This window comes from Triturus cristatus, chromosome 2_1 (assembly GCF_964204655.1).
Source record: "Triturus cristatus chromosome 2_1, aTriCri1.1, whole genome shotgun sequence".
In the NCBI taxonomy this organism is placed as follows: Eukaryota; Metazoa; Chordata; class Amphibia; order Caudata; family Salamandridae; genus Triturus; species Triturus cristatus.
This window is the reverse complement of record NC_140581.1, coordinates 663,298,526-663,319,157: the sequence shown is the minus strand read 5'-3', so window position 1 is coordinate 663,319,157 and position 20,632 is coordinate 663,298,526.

The following is a 20,632-nucleotide window of genomic DNA, read 5'->3' as shown; positions in this document are numbered from 1 at the left end:
GACAGATCAAATAAAGCCCATTTGAGCTTAAAAACATTGGACGTTTCCTGGCTGAATCGGGTCTTTTGGCATGTATGGTTGTACTACCATTGCCTCTTCCTTCTGCCCACAATGGTCTATTACATTGCCACAGCCTTGAAGGAGGGTAGATTTTGTATCACAGGGGGCCCCTGGCCCGTTCTGTCCACACCTGAAGTATGAGACCCTTGTCCTTGCCCTGCCAGCTGCATTTGTAGGCCGTATTAAATTGACCAGCGGGTCCTGTATTGCTATATAATTATCCTGAGACATCCTTACCACTCAGCCAGCATAAAACCCCTGTGTAGGCCCTTCTGTTCAATATGTAGGCCTCTTTGTTAAATTGACCATAGCTCTGCAATTTTAGTGTATAGCAGTCTGAAGGCAGGTCTGCGAGGCCTTCTGATCCAAACTAGTAGCCCCCACCCTACCCGAGTGCTCCGTGCTCGGTATCAAAGTTCAACATCCCCCTGAAGCTGTCGACATACAGTAGGCTGCATCCTGGACTGGTACTTGCTTCCTGGGCAGGTTTCCCGCTTTTAAGGAAGTGGCAACCGCAGAGCGTCAAGTTAGGAGAACTGAGGAGATTTTATACATGAATATATTGAATTCCCGTACAATACCCATTATTTTCTGCTTGCTCTATGGAACTTATGATAAGCGATTGGCCTGAGAGACTGACCTTTTCACCCAGTCCATTGTCAGCATTAAGTGGGTAAATGACGAAATGTCTGGTAAAATCTGCAGTCGAAGCTTTTGGGTAGCATACGTAGGTAGATGTAGCGTGCAAAGGAGCCCACAAAATGATATAAAAAGGGAGCACCCACAGATATCGACGGACTACCTCGCCGTCTGTATGTAGGTTAACAGGCAGTGCAGGTTTTCCCCAAGAGCTGGGAGCTCTTGTCTTCCTTTGCTTAAAATGTCTTGCTCTGCTTTGCTTGAAGTATCTTATTCTATTTTACCTATATGAAATGTCATGTTATGTTTAACCATTGTTCTCTTTACTTTTGCATTTAAAAGATTTTGTATTGTAATTGCAGGAATGCTTGCTCTAAGAGTAAACGTGAGTGTTCCTAGGTAACATTTTCCTTGGTGTAACTTGTTTCTCATGATGCATTTATAGATGTGTTTTCTCTCTCTCTCTGTCAGTACATTAATTGAGATACAGAGAATATTATGACAGCTGTATGATTATCTGGATTCTGTTTTTTGTACTTTATGTCTCTATTCTGCGGTTTCTTTGAAGTTGCATCTTCTCATTAAACTGCCTCCAATTCCATGTCTCATATGTCTGTTTTCTTCATTTTTGGAGCAAGCAGTCCTAGGCACCCCGGCTCAAATTAAGGTGCCCCTTTTGTCCCTGACTCACTCTCCTGCTCAGTTCTGTGGTGGCTCCCGGGGATCTGGGGACCGCCCCTAGCTTCCTTGACCCGTAATAGATCTTCCCTCCAACAGCCTCTCTTGCAAGTCCTGTATTGTTGGTTTGTTGCCCCTGCCCCCCTTTCCACTGCCCTCCATAGTCTGTTGTGCTTCCACGGCCCTTCCTGCCTGCTCAGTGTGGTTAAATTGTTGCCTTTGCACCCTCCTACCTGCCTTCAATTTTCAGAGTCCGTGCCCCTGGCCTCTGCCTCTCAACAGTATCCTAATGAACAACTAGATTGCTAACATTCTATATTTATTACAAAAGTGTGGAACGCCTGACATCATCTTGATGTAATCAAAACTGTAATACCTAGAGCATTTCCTTTAGAAATTACATATATGAGAGGGTCTTATTGGCATCAAAATTATGGTTAGTGCTCTAAAAGACTAAAATAAGGACATATTTTCTGAGTTTTCAAATAGCGACAAAGCACTTTTAAATTATTTGTTATCTTTATGTTTTTTTATCCAGTTGACCACTTGATTAAATGTTGCACTTAGGGGAGAGGATGTGGTGTTACTTCCAGAACTGCAGACTTTGCAACTGGGGAACCAGGTTGAAGTTTCTGCTTCAGCTCGACATTCTGTGATTCTGGTCAAATCACTTAGTCTCCCCATGTCTACAACCAAAATGAATTTGTTCTTGTGTGATGTAACCAATGCTCATGTAAAGCACTCCAATACCTGACAAGTCTGCACTATATAACACTGCAAAAACACAAAATAATAAGTGTTTTGCACACTTCTGTCATTGGGCTATATTTGGGCTACATCTGGTTGATTTTGGGCTACATTTGGGCTCTTTTGTCTCCGGTGGCCATCTTGGGAGATTTATTTGTTATGAAGTTTCCTAATTTCCTCATGTACTGCAGTCTCCTCAGTAGGAAATGCTTTCAGTTTTTTACTTTGATTCCATCATGAAGGTATTCAGATATGTCACACATTTGCCATAAATTCTGAATGTTAGCACTCTAGTTGCTCATTAGATCACTGTAGTAAAACTACTCCACCATGGAAGTCTGCTCCTGGTATTAAAAGTGCATGTTTCAGTCTGCATGTCAGAATTTTTTAATGAAATAGAAGAGGATTTGAGAAGTCACTCAAAATGTGCCCTCATTTTCTTTCTTCAGTATTAATCATAATTTCTATGGCAAAATGAACCTCCTCATTGTGTTCCTTTTTAAATTAAATGTTTTAAGTGTTACCAGTTTATTCCAATCAAGATGGCTTCAGGTGTGCCATACTTTTGTCATAATGAAGACAGTAAGCGCTCTAGTTGTTTTTAAGAACATTCTGGGACATTCTGTCATTGGGCTATACTTGGGCTACATCTGGGTGATATTTGGGCTACATTTGGGCTCTTTTGTCTCTGGTGGCCATCTTGGGAGACTTATTTGTTATGAAGTTTCCTAATTTCCTCATTTACTGCAGTCTCCTCAGTAGGAAATACTTTCAGTTTTTTACTTTGATTCCATCAAGAAGGCATTCAGATGTGTCACACATTTGCCATAAATTCAGAATGTTAGCACTCTTTTTGCTCATTAGATCACTGTAGTAAAGCTACTGCTCACCAGGGAAAACTGCTGCTGGTATTGAAAGGGCATGTTTCAGTCTGCATGTCAAAATTTTTTAATGAAATAGAAGAGGATTTGAGAAGTCACTCAAAATGTGCCCTAATTTTTCTTTCTGCAGCACTAATCATACTTTTTATGGAAAAATGAACCCCCTCATTTTGTTCCTTTTTAAATTAAATGTTTTAAGAGTTACCACTTTAATCCAAGCAAGATGGCTTCAGGTGTGCCATACGTTTATCATAAGTAGGACTGTTAGCGCTCTAGTAGTTCTTTGGAACACTCTGGGAAGCTGCAGTAGAACACAAAGGAATCAACTGACAGTCTCTGCCCTTGTTGGATGTACATGTTTTACTGAGAATATCAGACTTCATTCTCACATGACTGAGAAAGATAATGTGAATTTACAGAAAATAAGCTCTCAGTTTAGCCTATAGATCACCTTCCAAACCTCTGTGGTAAAAGCATGAGAAAATATTTTTCTCTCAATCATGATATCCCAGCAGAAGGCTTTTTCACATGGTGAAATCACCTTAGAACATACCACAATTCCTAAAATGAGTATGGTACCATCAACAAATGATTTATAATGTAACTAAAGTCTTAAAACCTTCTATTAACTGCAATGCTTTTTAATGAGGTGCTATCATGTATATTTGTCCCAAGATGGCTGCCAACACTTCTTGGATGAAGTGCTGACAGCCAATCAGATCTCAGGATGAGATGTGTGGTTAGGCTCCGCCCACATATATATATGCTTTTAAATGCTATTTACTCAGGAAATACTGAACAGATTTACACCAGACCTGCAAAAGGCACTTCCTTGACCTTATGGCTACCTCTCTGCCAAATTTCTAGTAATTCTGTTCAGCCGTTCGGGCTGTAGCTCGTTCTAAAGGTCCTATGGAAAAATGCATGGGAAAAACGCGTTTTGGGACCCCCCTTTTATCTCAGCCCCCGCTTGACGAATCCCCCCGAGACTTTCAGGGTAGGAGCGGAGCGTAGCGCCCCACCTATTTTGAGAAATTCGCGAGGATTCATCGACCGGCGCCAAAGTTATTCAAAATAGAATGTTGCGGATTTCCTATGGAAAAGGGGTCCTAACTATAACTACCTACTGGCGACCGCCAGTAGGTAATATATATATATATATATATATAAAACAGAAGGACAGTAGCCACTCTGTAGTTATAGTTAGGGTGACCAAAGATAGGGATTTTTGTGAATTTCGGTCCCTTAATAACTTTGCACCCATTTGTCGACTGTCTGCAAAACTTTGCAGACCTATTGCACCCTTTTCATTGTCAGAGTAATGAAAGTATCACTGCGTTTGGTTAAGATAGTGCCAAGAAAAGTGGGGGTCCCAAAACGGGCATAAACTTCAATGCATTTTACCAAAACTTTTGTATTTCGCATAGTGCAAAAACCATCAGTTGGATTTTTACATAATTTGGCAGGATGGTGTGTTATGGTACACAGATGATTCTGTGGAGTACGGCAGATAAGTAGGGTAAGTATTTGTTAGGTTTTAAGTGTTTTAAACTTAGTTATATCTGTTGTCGCGGTATTACCGCGGTACTATCGAGCTATACTGCGATGACAACTCATTAACTGATTGGCTAATGACTGTCTTTACAAAAGTTAAACGCAGCCATGTTGTTTTCAGTTTCAGTTTCCCTATGTTCTGTGTTACACCTTGTAATGTGGCTAAGTATTATGTTTGTTATTTTTCACATACTTATTACCACTTTATTAAAGTGGTCCTAGATAGGGAAACATATTTATACTTTTATATATATATATATATATTTTAACATGTTGCTGTACTACTGCGTTACAAAAAAAATATATATATAAAAAAGAAATAAATATAAAAAACCTTATGAAAAATTGGAAAATCACTATAAGACACCATATTTTAAAAATATAGTGCGCTAAAGTGTATTTTCAATTTAACATATTTAAATACGCTGGAAAAAGTGTACAGAATAGCGTAAATCTAGAAACAAAATGGTAACCCTAGAAAATAATTTTTTGGTACCGCTGTTAGTATCTTGCTACTACCTGTTTATTAAAAATAATGTAAAGAAAAGTATAAATATTTTGCAATACCTATTACCACTGTGTTAATAGGTAGGACAAAAATAGCAAACCAAATTGGAAGACGGAACGCAGAACACGGCCAAACTGTACCTAAAAACAACATGTGTGCCTTTAACTTTTGTAAAGGCAGTCATCAGCTAATTATTTCTTTTTTTTTTTTTTTTTTTGTGGGTAAAAAAGCTTTATTGTGCAGAGAAAAAGAGTACAAGCACGGGCCTACAACCTCCTGGGCCGGCCGCTAGTATTCAGAGATGTTCAAGCAGTTCAAAAAACAATGACTGGCCCTCAGGGGCTCTGCTAAATTACAGGAGATCAGACTGCACATAAGGGACGTCAGGATACACCCTTTTTAAAAAAAAAAAAAAAAAAATTAAATAAAAAAACAAAAAGCAAGGCGAGAAACATTGAAAGGGCGTCTAACCACAGCAGAGGAACTCCACACCCGACCACCATAGGGTGGTCAATAAAAAGGGGGTCTGAGAGGGAGGGGGGGGCCACGGGAAAACCAAACCTATACACAGATGAACAAATTAGGCAAGGAACCCTCAAGGATCAGGGGGACAAGGCAACCTCAGACGCATCCACCAGGGGGGGAGAACAGATAGTCCCTCGATACACATTCCACTGACCCCAGATTCTACCCCATGCCCCCGGTTTACCACGAGCCACATACACCGTCTTCTCCCTGAACATGCACCAGTCCATGTTCTCCTTCCATACGGACACGGTGGGAGGCCGTTGGGAACCCCAAAGCTGCGCAATATCTCTCTTTGCAATCATGTTCCCAAGGGCCACCCACCGAGCCTGGGCCGCATTATAGTCATTGGGCTCCCACACGTTCAGAACACATCGGCGCACCTCCGGCAGCAGAGCGACCCCAGTGACTCGTTTCATAACATCATGCACCTGGCGCCAATATTCCGCCACCTCGCGGCACTCCCAGAGGATGTGGAGAAAGGTGGCACTGAGCCCGCAGCCACGCTTACAGAGCCCGTCGTCAGAAAACCCCATCGAGACCAAACGGGGACCCGTCACATAGACACGATGGAGAATCTTAAGCTGGACCAGGCGGAGACGGGCCGGGATGGCAACCTCCTTAGGGGATGACAGCGCAGACTGCCAGTCCTCGTCATCCAACTCAACCCCATCCCCCGTCCACGCCTCCCGAAGACGCACCAAGAGATCAGCCCGATTATTTATTTGTTTTTTATAAATCAGAGAGATAGTACTGTCGGGCACGTGTCCGTCGAGTATACGGTCCTCGAGAGGCGAAGCAACAGGGACCGTGGTCCCCTCCCCAAAGACAGAGAGTAGGGCGTGCCGAACCTGGGCATAGCGGAAGAACTCCCTTTCACTAAGCTCGTACTCGCTCTGAAGCGCCGCGAAGGATTTAACCGCGCCTTTAACCCATAGGTCCCCCACTCTGCTAATGCCGATCGTATCCCAGTGCTCAAAGCCTTTCGTTGTCCAGAGGCTTCCCAAGCGCTCTGAGGCGAACAAAGGAGTAGCACACGTTAAACGCTCACTCCAGCCCACAGCTACATTTGCCGCCTTCCACACACGTACCGCAATCCTAGTAGGGCCCGTGAGGGTCCTCCCGGCAGATCAAGAGTAAAGCGCTCTGTTATAGTTACCGCCGGGAAGCAGGAATTTATCCATCTCATATGCCGGGTTCGAACCAGGAGCGTACGTAGCATGGTTAATGGCAGACAGCTGGGAGGCCCAATAGTACCTTCTAATGTCAGGAAGCGCGATGCCCCCGTCATACCAGGGAAGAGTCAGCTTTGCCGAAGCGATACGCGCCCGACCGTCCCAAACCAGTCTCCTCTGCAAACTCTCCACTTCCCTAAAGTAGGCCGCCGGAATGATATCGAAGGAGTTCTGGAGTGCGTAAAGAAATCTGGGGAGGGACATCATTTTAAACAGTGCTGCGCGACCAAGTGGAGACAAGGGCAACTTACACCACCGAGCCGTATCCACCCTCAAACGCCGGAGGGGAGACAGGAGATTCTGCTCGTAGCGGACCGCCGGATCCAACGAAACGTACACCCCCAAGTATTTAAAGCCGGATTGAGATGTTTGAATCGGAAGCCGAGGCGGTAAGAGAGGAAGGCTACCGGAGATAGGATACACGCAAGATTTGGACCAGTTAATTATCAACCCCGAATTCCTCCCGAAGGAAGTAAGGACATCAAAAAGCACATTGAGCGACTTCCGCGGCGAGGTGAGGTACAAAAGAATGTCGTCCGCGTACAACGAGACCCGATCCTCGAAGCCCGGGGCCCACCGGATCCCTCTGATCGAGGGCTCCCAGCGGAGCCAGGCAGCGAGCGGTTCCAAGGCGAGAGCAAAGAGCAGAGGGGACAACGAACACCCCTGCCTAGTACCCCTCCCGAGAGCGAAGGGCCGAGAAACCCGCCCATTGACAACAACCTGAGCCATTGGTCCAGCATAGAGGAGCTTAACCCAACTAATAAATCCCACCCCAAAGCCAAACTTCGCCAAGACGGCCCAAAGGAATGGCCACTCGATGGTATCAAAGGCCATCGTGGCGTCTAAGGAAACCAATATGGCCGGTTCAGAGAGGTACTCCGCCCTAGCGAGGACGCCGTGTAGACGCCGCAAGTTGAGAGCGGTATTCCGATGAGGGATAAAACCGCATTGATCCGGATGTATCAAATCACATATAACTCTCAGCAAGCGATTAGCGAGGACCTTGGCGAGGATTTTCGGTTCGGCATTTAGTAGGGAAATAGGCCTATATGAGGCACAGCGGTCTCGTGGCTTACCGTCCTTGGGAATCACAACTATAGTAGCCAGACGCTGGTCGTCGGGGAGGGAACCCCGCTCGAGCGACTCCAGAAACATACGACGGAGGAAGGGCGCGATTTTATCCGGGCGTAGTTTATACAGTTCAATCGGCAGTCCGTTGGGGCCCATAGCCTTGCCCGAGCGAAGGGAACGAATCGCGGTAGCAATCTCGTCGACAGACAGTGAGGCCTCCATCTGCTCATGGTCCTCGACGGATAAGCCAGGCAAGGCAATATCCCGCAGCAAGAGACGAGAGTCATCCTCATCTCTATCAGACACCGGGGAGTACACCGCCCGGAGGTGGTCCGCAAAACACTCCACAATCTCACCAGGGTCAGTCACACACACTCCATCAAAACTCCGAAGCTCCGGGACCACACGATTCACTTTCTCCTTCTTATCCAACCAAGCAATCAGTTTACCCGCCTTGTCCCCGGCATCATACAACCTACCCTGCTGCTCCCTATACATGGTCTTGGCAGCGTCCATAACAAGAGACTTATATTCAAACTGCTTCAAGCTGAGGGCATGAAGCCCATCCTGAGTGACACCCGTCTCCAAAGCTGCCTCCAGCCCCGATATTTCGATCTCCAGCTTCACCACCGCCTCATTCTTGACCTTCTTAGCCTCCACCATCTGGGATAGGGCATGCCCGCGGAGCACTGCTTTGAAGGCTTCCCACAGGGACACTGAGGACAACACCGACCCCTCATTCTCGAGAAAATACTGATCAATCGACTTAACCAGGCTATCACGAATCTTGGGGTCTCGTAAGTACCAAGGGTTAATAGGGGCGATCCGCCCAGCGGACCGCGTCCCGGTGTCGAAAAGCAACCACAGTGGGTAATGATCAGAGATACCCCGGGCCAGGTGCTTAACCTCTCGAATCCGGGCAGTCTGGGCCGAGGCATAAGAAAATAATCCAATCTGGAGAGACTCCCATGGGCCCCAGAGTGAAATGTGTACTGACACTGTGTCGGATGCATTAACCTCCAACAATCCACCAGACCGAAGGTATCCAAGAGCCCGCCGAGCCACGCCTGGGCAGCAGGGAGGGCCCTGGGTGGGTGGCGATCCAGATCACCCGAAACAACCGAATTAAAATCCCCACCCATAAGCAAAAGACTGTCAGGAAGCTCGAGCAGCATACGACCCAAGTCTGAGAAAGTGGAGTTCTGGAGGCCCGGGGGAACATAAACCGAAACCAAGGAAAGGGTTGTCCCTCGCACCTCCCAGTCAGGGCCGCATAGCGCCCTCTATCGTCTAGGACAACCCTGGTGATCTCTAGCGGAAGTGAAGATCGTAGGAGAATGCCCACCCCTCTAGAGCCGGTGGTGAAACCGGAATGGGCCACAAGTCGGTAGCCCCCCCTGTTCATGGCATGACAAACATTACCAACCAAATGCGTCTCCTGTAAGAATACCACATCAGGAGTCAAACGACGCAAATATTGCAGCACAACCCCCCGTTTGATACGATACCCCAATCCGTTGACGTTCCAAGACATCAATCTCAACCCGTCCCCCCCATCCCCCCCAGTAGAACAAGGGTCCCCCAGCAAATAGCGCGACACCTGAAACTGAAACAGAGCCAATACCTCGCCTTGAAAACAAAAAACACAAATCCAAACAACCCCTCCCACCCACCAACCCCCCCCCAAATTCAACTCCCCCCACCCTGCACCCCTGCGGTCCAAAAAACCACCCCAACTTGCAGTGTGCCTGTCGCCCTACAAACCCCATTCTACGAAAAGACCCCGGAGGAGGAGAGGGACTCGTCCCTGCCCGCCCCCAACACAGATCATAATTAAACAAAATGTACAAAAGAAGTAGAACCCCGCCGAACAAAACAAAATGTCAAAGTCAAGGACCAAAAGTCACTCCAAAGGAGGCCCGCCACCCTCGGTACCACCAGAAGGCCCAGGCCGGTCACCCCGGTCCGGCAGAGAATCCAACCAGTCACTCACAGTCGCAGGACAGTCAAAAAAGGTAGTCCGGTCTTCGTATTCCACTCGGAGCCTAGCAGGAAAAAGCATGGAGTACTTAAAACCCAGGTCCCGGAGACGGCGCTTCACCCCCTGGAAGCCCATCCGCTGTTTCTGGACAAGTTGGGTGAAGTCCGGGAAAAAGTTAACGGATGAGTTCTCATATCGGACCGGGCCATGTACCCGTGAGGCCTGCAGAATCGCATCTCGGTCTCTGTAGTGAAAAAGTTTTGCAACAATAGGCCTCGGGGGAGCTCCCGGTCGCGGCCGACCGCCTGGGACTCGATGGGCCCGCTCCACGGCAAAGAACTTACTCAGGCCAGCGGGGCTTAAGCTGGTTGAGGATGAGATCTTCAACCATAAGATCAACCGGGCGATTGTCGAAGGTCTCTGGAACACCTATGACGCGGATGTTATTGCGTTGAGCCCGTCCCTCGAAGTCCTCCAGCCGCCGGGCCATCAGGTTGTTGGCCGACTTGAGGTCGCCAAGAGCAGTCTTCAGGTCCGACACATCCGTACCAAGGGTGGACGTCCGCAAATCCAGCGATTGAACCCTCTCATTGGTCTTAGAGAGATCCGCCCGAATTAGCGTAACATCAATGGCCACCGTGTCGATTTTACGGGCCAAGGCCACGTACTGCTTAGCGATGGTCTCCTTGATGCCGTTAATGGCGCCCATGATGTCCTGCAATGACAAATCCGGATGGACGGACGGAACACCACCAGCGTCATCCAAGAGAACACTGGCCGTCCCAGGGGACCCTTTACCCTGAGTGTAGCGGTCCATGTTGTTAGTCTGGACCGGTCCCCCACGTAGGGATGTCTTGGTCTTACGCCTCTCGGGATCCCCCTTGCCACCCATGTTGAACCACGCTCACCGAAGGGGACTACCGAGCGAGCGTCGAAGGGGCACAGGCGAAGCAGACACGAGCCGTACCAGAGACCGCAATGTGGCGGTGCGAGAGGATCAAAGTCAATGGGCACACTGGTATCAGACGGAGGCAAAGGCACCAAGCGAAGGCCGAGTGAAAACCCAGCCGCACAAAGCAACTCCACGGTCCAGCCACTCAGAGATCCAAAAGTGAAACCGAAAGTGATGGGACGGCCGCTGGCACAGCCCCGATGCCGTTGTTGTTCAACTATGCCCCGGCTCCACAGTTCACCTTCGCACCGGGCACAGCCATCAGTTGGGCCTCAAAAGTTCAAACCACCATAGATCAGGTCTCCCAGGTCCGATTTGGTTTCTGAAAAGAGTTTAGGGTTCAGCCAACGTTCATCTTCCAGAATCCGTCAACCAAGTCAGGATAAAGTCAGGATAAGTTCCGAGGAGCAGCGAGGGTCCGGGGAGCCCTGTGCTCACGCGACCATCATGGATGCGCGCAGCTAATGATTTCTGATCACTATATACCATGGTAGTACAGTAAAATACACCCATGTTTGAAAAAAAAAACTGTGCAAACAGATCTCACTAAGTTTAAATTATTGAAAACTTATAAATTAGTTACGCTACTTACCTGCACCACCCAAAAAATATCTGCGCACCATAAAAGCTAATCTTGCCAAGTTGTAACAAAATCTGAATGACGTATTTCGCAATACATCAAGTAAACAAATTTATGTAAAATACGTTGAGTCAAAGCACCTTTTAGGACCCCAACAACATTTGCATATTACAATATATATTTAGGGGAAAAAAAAATTGACATCTTTTGACACACTTTATGCTACATTTCCTTTCATTGACACACTCCACTTTACACCACTCCACTATCTAACTGTTGACTTTACGCCACTCCGCTGTGCGCCATTTACAGTATGCTACTTCAGTTTACATATTCTATGTGAATTCACTGTACGTTACTCTACTCAACTGCGCTGTACGCCATTGCAATGTACACCACTAAACTCTACTCTATTGTACTGTTCCCCACTGTATTCTATTACAGTTTCATGTATGCCAGTTTACTGGACTGTCCTAAACTGTACAGCTCGCAACTCTACACTATTCCACTGTTCCCAACTCCAATTTACGCTATTCAACAAGATCCTATTTCACTATGGCCCACTTGATGGTTCACTACTTGAGTGTACGCTATTCCAGTGTATGCTATAACACTCTACGCCACTCCATTGTACTGAAATGCACTACATGCCACTGGACTGAACCACAATTGACTGTATGCTATTTCACTTTACAAGACTACATTGTGCGCTACTCCACTAAACCACACTTCACTGTACTTGACTACAGTCTATAACGGAAAGAAACCTCCCTAGGCAATTAACAGTCTACAATTTCAACATACCTTGACATCAGAGACAAATTGATATATTAAACTCAGTGTAACCAAACAATTATTGTTTAAAAATTAATCATTTTAATTCAATATAATATAAAACATAATGGAACATGAATTGCACATGTATCTGTTTCCTAAAGTACAACAATGCAGACAACCTCATAAAATTACAAAGTAAACAACCTCATAAGAAATTCTGAGACACATAGACTTTCCTAAACAAAATGCAAGAAACAAGTACACAATATATATATAATACATAAACAGTGGCAATAATATGGATCTTCTTCTACACACGTTTTGGCGCACTCTACGCCTTCATCACACACAGGCTGAAGTCTCTTCTCGTTTGAGTCAAAGTATAATTTTTTATCAAACAGTAGTTGGAATCTACTCAAGATTTACGCTCTGTATTGCAGCAAGCATTATTACTGAATACCTATCTGTACACACATACTGATTTGGCCTACTCTTTTTAAGCACGCTCTGAGTGAAATTATTTTATTTCTCTATTTGGAAAAAATATTCATCACTCTTCTTCAGTTTTCACACCTGCCTCTGGTGTTGATATGGGGAATATATCCTTGCTTGTTCTGTCATCTTCTAACATCGCTACTTTTATGTCTATGGTGAAGGCATTGTGTGGATTAACTATTTAGTCATTATAAATCTCATTGTATTTTATCGCATTTTAACAAAGGGCCACATGCATCAACGAGAAAACTGGTCGCAAACGGGCAGATTAGCAGAATCTGCCCCTTTGCGACCTGTATTTTTGCATTTGAGATGCATCATCCCAAATGCAAAAATCGCAATTTAAGGAATCTCTAAATAGCGATTCCTTAAATTGCGATTGCATTTAAGGAATCCCAAATTGAGATTCCTTAAATGCAATGCATTAAAGTAAAAAAATTAGCGATTTCGCTAATAGGGGGAGCAAATTACCATGCAGTTGAACTTCATGGTAATTTGCAAAAACTTTGAAAAATGCACTTTTGTGCATTTTTCAAAGTTTCATGTTGTGCACACACATGCCCTTAGAGCATATGTGTGTGCAACATATGTGCACAGATCATTTTCAGGGGTGCAATAGGGTGTCATTTTGACACCCTTGCACCCTTGAAATTGCATGAGCAATTTGCGAGTACATACTGATACTCGCAATTTGCTCATGCAATCTCCAATTCATTCCTATGGGCCTGGAGGCCCATAGGAATGAATGGTACGGCATTCCTTAATTGCGAGTCGCAATTTGCGAGTCGCAATTAAGGAATTTGTAGGAATCGCTATTTTTATAGAGATTCCTACATGCATAGGCTTTTGCAATTCCTTAATTGCTATTCCTTAAAAATCGCAATTAAGGAATCGCAAAAGTCTTTGTTGATGCATGTGCCAGTATATTTTTTAAGGTAATTGTGGGGCATTCCTGATGAAGGCGCAGAGTGCGCTGAAACGTGCGTAGAAGAAGATCCATCTCATTGCTACTGTTTATGTATTATATGTATTGTGTACTTGTTTTTTGCATTATGGCAGCCAAACAGTGGAAAGGCAATGGGACCCCAGACAGAACAGGAGTACACAACATTGTCACCCAGGACCAATGCACAGACACCATACCCCCAACACAAACAAAAAGTGCATTATCTCAAAACAATCATGAACACAAAATGGGATCAATGGGACAATAAGCTAACACAGACAGATACACCACACCACCTATCAAGTCAACATGGTGTCATAGTGTACCATATGCATGCACATACACAATCCTGACAAGTGACAGGTCAAAGATAGGAAGACATAGCACAAGTGTGCACTCAAAACAAGCCCAGTAACAAGAATATCCCTTGCTGCATGTGACACACACACAAGTAATGCACACTACACTTGCAACACACATCTGAATGATTCACAATGCCCAAACTACTCACGCACAATGTCATGCAAATAGAACATCACACACAGAGCATCTGTCAGCAGAAAGAGCCAAGACAGGCCAAACACTGCATACATCCACAACATATGCACATGCCAATCCATCACATTGCAAAATCAGCTGGACATCAAGGGATGCACACCAGGCAAGTACAAGGCAACATACACTGACAGCACTGCATGCAGGCCAAGCAGTGTGTGCACACCAACCAAATCAGTAGCACACACATCTCAGTTTCACACCATGTACTCCCACATCACAAATCAGCACAGCACACAGACAACATCACACTCAGGAAGGGTAGCAATACCACAGTAAACACACATAAAGCTAACCCAACACTAACAGATGCACAACTCAGGGACACCCAGGTGCAAACAACATGACCAGAGGTCTGTGCGACACAAACAGATGCACTGCACATGAGCAACAATGACTGCAAACCAGTACAAAAAAATCACGCATAACTAATTGGGAAACTGTCCTGAGTGGCATATTGGTCCTGTGCACAGATCAGCAACACAAAGCATAGTGTAACAAATGAAGTGGTGGGGAGGCTCACATACTGGCAACCCAAGGGGATAGCTGACATGAGAGTGAAGTGGTGTGTACGTCAGTAGTGGACAGGTCAGGAGTGTACTATACACAAATACATGGAGGAGTCACTCACAATGGGTAGGCATCTGAAGCAAAGCTAGGGGATGGTATGACTCAACATCCCACATACCATACTGGAGCCTAAAATGGCTCAAGTGACAGCAATGCATGAGAAAACTCACCAACAATGTCAGTGTGGCTGAGCAGGTCTGCACAGTGAGCACAAACAGTAACAAGACACATGGCTGATCAACAAAACACAACACAGACTTGCCAGTCGCCCACTCTGCATACTCACAACTGGCAGCAACAACAAGTAGGTGTCCCCCAGGAATGCAAGGACACACCAACACACTGCACAGTGCACAACCTACAACTCCTACATGTGCACACAACCACAAGCACAGGGCTGACAATTCAAACAAACAGGCACTCAGCTCCTAAGTCATACAAGTCTGCAGTTGGCATTGCAGGGGCACACACACATCAACACTACTGACCAAGTCACCCACTTCACACTCAAGACCACACATTCAAATGTACCCATGTGACTAGGAAGACAGGCCATCACAAGATGACCATGCATCAACACTGCTGTTCACACATCAAGAAAGATCACACAGACATGATGGACCCTGGCCAGCCTGCCTGTAATCCTGTGGATAGAATTCCCCTCTGTGCTGGTAGTGCACCCTAACATGATGTGTACAATTTAGCAAACCTGACCATAGAATGATAGGGATAACAGTAGATCATCACAAACACCCATCATTGCACCCTCAAGCCTCAGAATGATGAAGAACTAAAGTGCCCCTCACCACTGGCAAACCTTGAAAAAGTAAAACAAGCAATTGGCAATGTCAAAGTGGCATACTGAGCATGTGTCACATGAACCATACCCATACAGAAAAGTTTTTATTAAACAAGGACACTGACAAAGCAGACAACAGGAGGAACTGTCTTTATTACATATTACCCAGATAGGCATCAAAAGTAGACAACAGCAAGGCCAGTGGCTAGTCCATAGTTCAAAGTAGGCAAAAGTGTGCATGAGAACCTGCACAGGTAATGGGCAAACAAAGTGATAAACAGCAAGGCCAGTGGCCAGTCCATAGTTCAAAGTAGGCACATGTGTGCATGAGAACCCGCACAGGGAATGGGAAAACAAAGTGATAAACAGCAAGGCCAGTGACCAGTCCATAGTTCAAAGTAGGCACATGTGTGCATGAGAACCTGCACATGGATTGGGCAAACAACTTGATAAACAGCAAGGCCAGTGGCCAATCCATAGTTCAAAGTAGGCACATGTGTGCTTGAGAACCTGCACAGGGAATGGGGAAACAAAGTGATAAGCAGTAAGGCCAGTGGCCAGTCCATAGTTCAAAGTAGGCACATGTGTGCATGAGAACCTGAACAGGGAATGGGTGACACCGTACACTGCCATGGGAAGCAACACAGCTAGGGGGATAACAATGGGCAGTTCAGGCACCGTTGTGGGAGAGTAGGGGTGGGAGGGGGACTCAGCCTCAGACTTGGCTGTCAGTCAGACTGGGAGGTGGCTGATTGTTGTGGACAGTTGGACTAGACCTGGGAGAGAGAGGACCAGCTGAGGTAAAGGCATCAGTAGCTTTGTGAGCCGGAGGGCTGCTTGGACTGGGTGTTGTGGTGGCACGTGGAGGCGGAGACATGCTGCCGTGAGACACAGTGTGGTAGGGAGAATGTGGAGGGGTGCCTTTCGACTTCTTGGGGATTTTATAGGGAATAATTGTCTTGGTAGGAGTGAGAAGTGGGGCAGGCATAACAGGCACACTCTCTACCACAGGTGCATCAGATGCAGGTGGTGGCCCTCCCTCTGGGGATCTGCTGGATCTGGCGGTACGCTTGGCCTGGCCTTGCCTTTTCCCCTCCATCCCCTGTTGACCAGGTGAACCCCCCACAGTGCCCTCCTGTCCCAGCTTCACAGGGGTGTGGGTGGGAGTTGAGGTTGTGTGTGAATCTGCCTTAGAGGGCTTTTTCAGCAGACTCTTAGCAGGCACCAGCTTCACTGTAGGCACGGCAACTGTTTGCCTGTATTTGGGAGACGCTTTTGGGACGGGAGTGTCCTTGGATGGGGCCAATTTTGAGGCATGTGAGCCTGAGGCCTGCTTCTTGGCTTGATGCCCCTGAGTGTCCCCTGAAGGGCTTTTGCCTTTGCGATCCTGTGTCACTTTAGTTTGTTTGGGGGATGGTGTCTGCGCTGTGGCCCGCTTGGGCTGCTGCTGTTGTGTGCTGCTTGTGGTGTACCTGGAGCCTGTGGGCTGTGGTGTGTGGTCACTCTCGTCACTGGCAGGGGGGTTGCCAAAGGGACCAGAGCTGGACTCTGAGCCTGTGACAGCTGAATGGCTGCCGTCACTGTAGAGGACAAAGACTGGACAGTCCTGTGTAGCCCACCCATGTCTGAATGAATGCCCTCCATGAAGGCAACTACCTGTGCCAACTTCTTGTCATGGTCTTGGAAGGAATTCACTCGAGCCGCTTATTTAATTAATTACACCCTAATAGCGAGGTCAAGCCTGATTTGCTGCTCTGTTTAAACCTACCTGATCCAGACGATTAGGCTCTGGACAGGGGACGCCGAAAACACCCCCGGAATCTGCCGATCGATTTCTGCTGCCATCTTGGGAGGTAATCGGACCTGGCAGCGGGCAAGTTGTTGTGGCGCTGCTGAAATAAAATGGACTCCTCTGTAGGTCCGCGCAGCGGACGCACGCAGCGGGCATGCCGGCGGCGTGCCGAAGGCGCGCCAAAGGCAAGCCCGTCTGCGCCCGTCCGCGCCCTCCCTGCTAGAGATTCAGGAGAATTACTATCCAACCCTTCCCCACAGAAACAACTAGGTAAGACAGGGACTTATACATATGACACTGATACTTTAAAAACCATCGGAGAGCCCAGAATGATCAAGTGTGCTAGAGCCCACAATATACTGGAACCGTTTCTCTGCAATTGTTGCGGCTTTTCACTCAATGCCAAATGTACTGAAAATCCCTATCAGATGAAAAAATGCATTGATTCCATAACATATAACATGATAAGCATAAACTGCCGGTCTCTCTCCAAACATAGTGCTAATATGTTTGACATCCTTTTTAATGAAAAACCGGATGCAGTGTTCATTACTGAAACGTGGCTCCAGGAAAGTTCAGGACCAAACTTAGCAATAGCCCTACCCTCGAACTATGCTATAGTAAGAGTAGATCGTACTAATAAGATAGGGGGGGGGGGGAAATTGCAGTAATTTAAAAAAAAAACTTTAGTTGCACTCTTGAAGAACTTCCCATTACAACAGGTGAAGCTGCCCTTTTTAAACTTACCCTGTCTACCTACTTTACTTTTTCTGGGATACTTATATACAGACCACCCGATTTGATGACTAACTGGATTTCTGCATTGATGGAACAAATCTCTTTCCAGATAGCAAATAAGGCCAATTTTACCGTGCTAGGAGATTTAAATCTCCATCTAGAAGATCTTACCTGTAGAAATAGTATAAGACTTATCGCGGACATGGCCTCTCAAAACCTTAAATTGGTAAATGAAGGGCCTACTCACAGAGCAGGACATTTTTTAGATCCCGTTTTCACCAATTTAGATACAATTACCTGCTCCCCAGCATTACCTACAATCTGGTCTGACCATTATCTAATAAAATTCTCCTTGATATCACCTTACAATACCAACAGAAGAAATGACATAACTCGCATAGAGAAGTCGTCAAGAAACTGGAAGAGGTTAGACGTAGAGAAAATGAACAGATGTCTAGAGGCACATATACCATCGATGAAGCAACAAATAGACCCACTAGCAAATGATATCCAATGCTGGCTTACTAAAGCTGTGGACCTATGCCTTCCTAATTGCAAACAAAACAAAATTACTCATCATCCCCCAGCACCATGGTATACTGATTCTCTGAAAATATTAAAATCTAGCTGTAAAACTCTCGAAAGACACTGGAGGAAAAACTATAACCCCATAGATAAAGCAGCTTATAAAGCCGCTCTAAGCGATTACCATAAGGAATGTAAGTTTGCACGTGCCACCTTCGTAAATCAAACCATCAATAAGGCCTCAAACTGTGCCAAAACACTCTTTAACACAGTGAAAACATTGGCTGGCTCAGACACAACTGCCAAACCACCCACTTTATCACTATCCAAATGTGAAGAACTAGCGAATTTCTTCATAAATAAAGTGGAAGGTATCTATCAAGATATCATCTTACAGGATACGGAAGTTCCAGGGCCAAAGGTTACTGCATCAGAGGGTACACAGCTTTCCAATCGAAGAAAGATCGAGCATGAACTAAAAGATTGGCCTCTATTAACTACAAATACTGTTCAAGACCTATTAAATTCTATCAAATCGGGGTCTCCAAAGGATCCTATTCCAGCTAACATCCTTAAGCAGTTAAATCCATCGGTGATACCTATTATAACGCAGGTACTCAACATGTCAATTAAAGAGGCTAAAGTTCCTCCCATATGGAAGCATGCTATGATCCACCCTCTGCTGAAAAAACCTAATGCTGATGTAATGGATACGAAAAACTACCGTCCCATCTCCTTACTCCCAATTCTATCTAAAATTTTAGAAAAACACATCCACCTTCATTTGACACAATATGCGAACACTTACCAACTTCTTCACCAGTCACAGTCTGGATTTAGGGCAGGTTTTTCAACGGAAACTGCGCTGCTGGGTGTCACTGAGACAATTCGGCAGAAATTGGATAATGAAGAAACAGTAGCGCTCATCCTTTTGGATTTGAGCGCTGCTTTCGATACCATTTCTCACAAGGTGCTCTTAAACACTCTGAGTAACGTAGGAATCAGTGGGGATGCTTTGAAATGGATTCAGGACTTCCTCTCAAATAGGACATTTCAAGTTTTCTCTCAAAACACATGCTCCAAGATCAATTCTTTCAGTCATGGTGTACCACAGGAATCTATCCTGAGTCCACTTCTCTTCAACATTTATGTTAAGCCTTTGGCTGAGTTAGTTGAGGAGTCGGGACTCATGATCTATTCATATGCAGATGACTCACAAATTATTTTTTCTTTGACGGCCCAAAAAGTAAATGACATCTCTGCGCTTAAAACTGGACTGAACAACATCGCAACTTGGATGAAGGAAAATTTCCTAAAACTAAACGGTGAAAAAACAGAGGTGATCATTTTAGGGAAACAGAAACATCTATGGAGCCAGCAACATTGGCCAGAGAAAATGGGCAATCTCCCAAACCCTGTTTCACAAGTGCGTAATCTGGGTGTACTCCTGGATGATTCTCTGAGCATGCATGCACAATCAGTCAGAGTGGCAGCCACCTGTTTTTCCATCTTACGATGGCTGAGAAAAATCTGCTGGATGCTCCCTGAGTCAACTAGGAAAATGGTGGTGAATGCCTTAGTAACATCCCGTTTAGATTATGGGAATGTCCTTTATTTAGGATCAAATAAAGCTAATCTCCATCGTCTACAAATGGCTCAAAATGCGGCAGTCAGATTACTATGCAATGTACCTAAAAGGGAATCAGTCTCTGCATTCCGGCGCAAACTGCATTGGCTTAACATTGAAAATCGAGTGAAATTTAAAGCCCTCACCTATATGTATAAAATAAAAGCCAACACAGCCCCGAGGTACCTTTGCTCACTGGTAAACACATATATTCCATCCAGGAACCTCAGATCAGCCTCCCAGGGCCGTTTCAGAATTCCAAAATTTAAACGCACTCGCATAGGAGGCAAATCCTTTGCTTACTTAGGCCCGTCTCACTGGAATTCTCTCCCTATTTCATTGAGAAATGAGCCTAACTATTTCAGTTTTCGAAAGTTGTTAAAAACCTGGTTAT